Here is a 6000-nt window from a genome sequence, read left to right as displayed (position 1 = left end):
CAGACATTTCACCATGTACTTCTGTTAAATCCAGTAACGTGAGCCTTACTTGGGAGCAGAGCTCGTGCTGCTGGGGCTGATGGAGTGGTAGAGGGATTGTTCCAGGCTGACCATGGGTGCTGTGGTATTGCATTGTCAGCAGTGGCAGCTGATGAAATGGCTTTTGACACATGGTGAGCAGGCTGGAGCAGCAGCATCCTGGTATGAGGCATCTGTGGCTGATGAAATGGGAGCAGCCATCATCTGGTAGCCTGGGATGAGCGAAACAGAGGAGGATGAGCTACAGGAGTTCAAAGGAGGCAGAGGAGGGAGAGTAGATCAGGTGAAAAGCCCAAGTTATCCCCAAGGGTTACAGAGCCAAGTGGGTTCAAAACATTCTCACCCCCAGGTGGCAAACATAGAACAATGAGATTTCTTTTTTAGGTGAACTTTGTGTTATTATTAAAGAACTCCGGTTAGCAGCAGAATGCTCAGAAGGAGAAAAATAACATATGAAAATATGCTACACAATAAGACTAAAATATTTGCTGCAGCTTCTCCCTGATGATGGCTACTAAATTTCTTACATTGAAGGACTTAACCAGCATATCATGTTCTGACCACCCACGTTTTTAACTAACATGCTCCAAGGCTATAAAATATATATATATCCTGGGATTTCTGCCTACTGCTTTGTTGTTGCACTGTGCTAGCAGTCATCTGTTCCCTCATGGCCAAACAAATATGCACTGAACTGTGATAGTCCAGCTAATTTTGATGCAGTGTCAGCATTGATTGCATTTGTTCAGCGTGCTGCCTGCCCGAGCTGGTACAGCTTGGGTTGTGATTTGAGGTGCATTTGGACAAAGCATCAGATAGTTTTGATGTCATTTATGGCCAAGGGGACGATATGGTGTCTCAGGGGTCACATTAAGGAACTGTCTGCGCTGGCATGCAAGCCTGTGAGAGAGAAAGATGGACTGAGCCCCCAACTCAAATGAGAGTGAGCAGCTTCTGGTAGTGGGTTTCTATTTGCTTGTTTTTCACAAATTTGTATGTAAGTCATGGTAGAATTTCTTTCTTTTATGTTTAATACTAGAACTGGATGTGTTTAAATAGAACATAAAATTTCTGTAGAGGAAAATGTTGTGAAGACCTTGTTAATGTTACCTGTCTGGATTAGACAAGTGCACTAATACTAGAACAGAAATGTTCTCAGGAAGTGTGCCTTTGGTACCTTGGCTTAAAATTTTCAGATCTGGAGATTAAGGTCCATGGCCTCAAGGTTTGGATCTAGTGGCACGGATTCAGGAAAAGAAACCAAGTGCTAGTTATTTGCCAGGTTTTCCCCACAAAGTAAGGCTGGGCTGTGCAGGCACGCTCCATAGAAAAGCTTGTAGAACATGGGTAATACCTCATGTTTTCCAGTCCCTGTCCAAGCCATGCAGAGAGCACACAAGCTGGAACACAGGTTTGTTTTTCAGCTGGGCTTTTATTTGGGCTTGGATTTTTTTTCTTTTGTGCTTTGACAAACAAATGATTTTTTCATTACTGATTTCAGCAGTGTAGCTGAAGATGTACATAGATGGCAATGTCTCTGTGCTTTCCAGAAAAGGCTTTATATTTTAAAGTTCTTTTAGTCAGTCTCCAGAGAAAAGAAAATATGCCCTTTGAGAGCTTTGTAACTAGCAGACAGATATTAAAACTCAAATTCTTTTTTGTTTCATTGCTTGTTACTGATTGCTATGTTATAATTTTAATATAATATCATTAATTTAGAAAACATCCAAATTATTAATATCTATTGCTTTTACTGGCTCATTAGGCTGGATATGTAAAAATCTGACTATGCTTACTTTAAGTATCTATCTGATTTATTCTTGTATTGAAAACGTGACGAGGTTTTGGTGGTTTTCTCTTTGGAGTTTCTTGGTGGGGGGGGGGGGGGGGGTCGAGGTTTTTTCTGCCCTCCCCAACCATGCCTCATTAGATTGCTTGCAAAAAGTTTAAGCACAGATATTAAGGGCCCGAAAGAAAGCATCTCATCAAAGCAGAGGCTGTGCTAAACATGAGATCTTAAGGATACAAATGAGTCCTGAAATCCAGTGCTTTGTTACAGCTGGTCAGAAGCCCAGAAGAAAATTGCTGGGAATCAACTGGATACATATTTTATTGTAGGAAAAAATTCTCAAGGTTTTCCCAAAAATTTATGATGACAGTCTGCATGAACACTTGCCTGGTTTGGGGCAGATACCTGACTTTGCTACTTGCCCTGTTATACACAGGCAGTCCTGTTCTTATTTCTGACTTTTGGATGGACTGCATGGAAGTCACATGCATTTTAGTCCATTTTCTAAACCAATTTTCATTTTGATTAAATACACACTGTAAATGTGTGTTTGAGAGCTCCTGGCTTTGGCACGTGAACTGACTGGAACAAGAGTGGAAGAGGACTGTCACCCAGAGCCTGATAAGGAAAGCAGCTTCTCCACCTGTGGATGATCACAGTTTGACTTGACTTTCTGAGGGCCAAATTAATCTGACCTTACTGTGTGGTATTGGAACACAGTACTGTCATCCAGAACAAGTAAATTTGTTGTCTTGATTTTCTTTGGGACTTTTTTAAAAGCCCAAAGATATTAACAATATTTTCCAAAAATCTTAATTTTAAATGTGTCATCTTTTGTAAAATATCTGAGGATCACTAATTCTGCTATAGTCTCTACACAGCAATGACCTGTTTGCTGCTTCAAGAGTTCCTATGTACAAGATATTTCATTAAGCCCCAAATCTTGTAATTTCAAACCAGATGGTGCTTCATACTGAAATTACCTGGATTATATGGATAATCAGTGAAATTATAAGCAATTTGGCAAGTACTATCTGCTAGCTAGCACGCTCGGATTTCTCCCACCTTAGCTAACATATCTTACATTGTTTAGTATTTTTCTTTAAAAGTTTCAGGTGTAACAGTATAGACAAGATTTTGAACAGCAAATCAATTTTCTATGTTGTGAATCCACAGAGCAGTTCAACACAGGGAGGCTACTGTGTTGTTAATTTATTCCCTTGTTAGTGTACATTAATCCTCCATGTAACCAAGCCCTTCCTTAAGCTCATTTCAGCGTAAATCATTTCTACAAGATGAGCTGGCACCCATGAGCAAAACCAGAGGGTGAATAAAGCTTTGGATAATCTTATATCCACCTAATGACAATCATACAACCTTTCAGTCCATTTTTTACCCGTACCCCTTGAGGGGGACCTGCCCTTGCCCTCCTTATTTAACAACTTTTTTTTTCTTCTGCATATATTAAATTTTGTATTCTTTATTAATATTAGCATCTGAAAAGCAGAAACAGATGGCTCTAATTATTTAGCCATCATTTTATCACTAAAAATCAAATTACAAAAGCTTTCCTAGAATGACTTTCCTCATCTGTTTCATGTTTTCCATCTTTATTTTGGGAGAAATATGACAGAAAGTTTATTTTTCTATCTGGTGCCTGCTTCCTTTGCCAGATAGTTGAGGGACAGCTGTTAATTGTTTACTGTCCATTTGCCTGCAGCTCTGTTAGCTACACTGCCAGGAAAGCCCTCCAAGCAGCCACGTAGGTGACAGTGTTTTGATGCTGTAGTCACTTCATATATAAGGGTAAGGCCACATCATAATTTATGTGAGTTGTCAGGCCCTCCAACGGCTCACAGAGTCAAAATGCAAATGATCGTAGCATTAATTCAGAAGGAGTCAAGCAGAGTGAGCAGGGTTAGCAAGTATGCCAGAAGCTGGCCCTGGTGAAATTACTGGCATCTTCATGGGCTGCTTGTTTACATTTGGATTTTTGACCTAAACAATCAGGTCATTCTGGATGGTGCCTTTGAAATGTTCACTCAGGAAATGGATGTGTCTTCAGCAGAGTGCTCAGGATTCTGTCCCAGAACCAAAATATGGAGGGATGCAAAGTGAGTCAGAGGGAAAAATGGACCAGTGAACTAATTTTAAGTAAGCACTTCAAAACTTGGTTCACACATTAAATATTCAATATATTAATTGAGCAAAATGTAATGCCTTCCTTCATTATCATTATGTTAAATTACATCCTTGAAGAGAAGGAGCAAGACTGAGGCTTATACAGAACAGCCTTTTCAGTCTACATTGCATGGCTGTGATGATACTGAGCAGCCATTAATACACTTGAGATAGGTGTGCTGAATCCAGGTCAGCTGTACATCACCATAGCAGTGTGAAACAGCTGAAGGGGAACTTCTCCCAATGCATCTTTTAATTTTTTAAAGTTTTTTTCAGTTGCATTCTCAAGAGGTTTAAATTTGGAGATAATAAAATAGGCTAAAGTATAAAGTCAAAGTATAGCACAGTATATCTCAGAGACATGAGATGGATGCAAAATCTGTGCTTTACCAAATCTAACAGGCAGGACCTTCCCCATAGTGCAAACTAATCTTTTGCTGATTCATGGTAGCTGTCATTGACCATTTGGTACATAATTTTGGTGCTAAGAGAGGCTAATATGGACATAACACAGTAAAACTTATCAGTGTCTATAGTGAATGCAACCTGCTATATATAGCTGCTGTCCTGCTTACCAAGTTATCTGGAAAGATTTGTAATAGTTATTTGCATTTTCTTGCGTTAAAACACTCATAGTAACCTGGAATATTCTCCTAGAATTTCATTTTATTCTTACTAGTTGTGGAAAACTAAAAGTACAAAAATGAAATGCATAGAGTAGTAACAGCTTTTGAGAAGATATGCAAAAACCAGCTTCTCCTTAAAGCTCATCTGTAAGCTTGTAATTTCTTTTTTATATTTCTAGCTCTCTTTATGTGGTAAAATATTTACATTGCCAAGTTTTTATCTTGTTAATTAAAACTGCTAAAAGGCCAGTTTCTCAGAGTTGACACTGTAGGAAAAGAGAAAAAGCCTAAATTTAATTACTATCCTAAAACCTTGATCATAGTGCTACTTGCCTCCAGTTGGATGTTATGCTGTATTGAAGATGGGTCTGTATTAGAAAAGCAGCATTTGTTCACCACAGTAGATTTTAAATTGTCAACCTTAAGAGTATTTGAATATTTAAATTTAAATTTTTCTATTGTTAAAACATGCTAAAGTGGTGAAATACATTACGTGAGTAAAATGAGGTGTATATTCTCCTTGATTAACCTACATCTATTTGTACTGGTTTAGCCTGTATTATTTAGAAATTTTCCACCAGTTTAATGAAATTATTTTTCATCCAAGTTGAGGTTTTCTATTGAAATATATCTCTCTACACACACACACACACACACATAGATATGCACATTTTTCCTCTCAGATTCAAAGGGCAGTGTTATAAATGGCTCTCAGTCTTTGTCAGCTTGCCCTGTTTCATTCAGCTTGGATGCCTGCCACATTCTGCTCTCTCAGGGTAACACCAGCAGAGGGAATGAGTAGCTGTCTTTCCATTCAGGTCTGAAAGTTATCTGACTGCTATTAATATTGGAGCAGAAGTGGCCATGGTATTTCATGGACTCCCCTGGAGGCAAGATCCAAAGTCTGTGTAATCCAAACATCCCCCACTTTAACTTCTCACTGAGATGGAAGGCTCTGTGTAATCCCTGGTATTTATTGCTTTCCAGATTCCACTCTGTAAGCATCAATAGTTTGTTTCATCCACTATTGAAAGCAAACTGTAAGCTGAGTTAACAAATGTGTCATATGAGATATTTTTCAGCTTTTGACACTGCTCACCACCCGCAAATGAGTAAATGAGGCCAAAATGTTCAAGTCAGCCTCTCTTCAGCACAGAGATAAGGTGAGACACCTTTGGGTGTGAAATTCGTAGTCCGTTTTTCAAATGAATTTCTGCAACAGTGAATTCCCATATGTTGAAGTAAAACATAAATCATATGACAGGCAAGCACTACTTGCCCTGAATTACATTTATATAATAGCCCTCTATATAATAAACCTCTTGATAGAAGCAAATCCTTGGCATGCCTAACAGATAAGCTGGA

This window comes from Taeniopygia guttata, chromosome 4, assembly GCF_048771995.1.
Source record: "Taeniopygia guttata chromosome 4, bTaeGut7.mat, whole genome shotgun sequence".
Lineage (NCBI taxonomy): Eukaryota > Metazoa > Chordata > Aves > Passeriformes > Estrildidae > Taeniopygia > Taeniopygia guttata.
Note: the sequence above shows the minus strand (reverse complement) of the source record.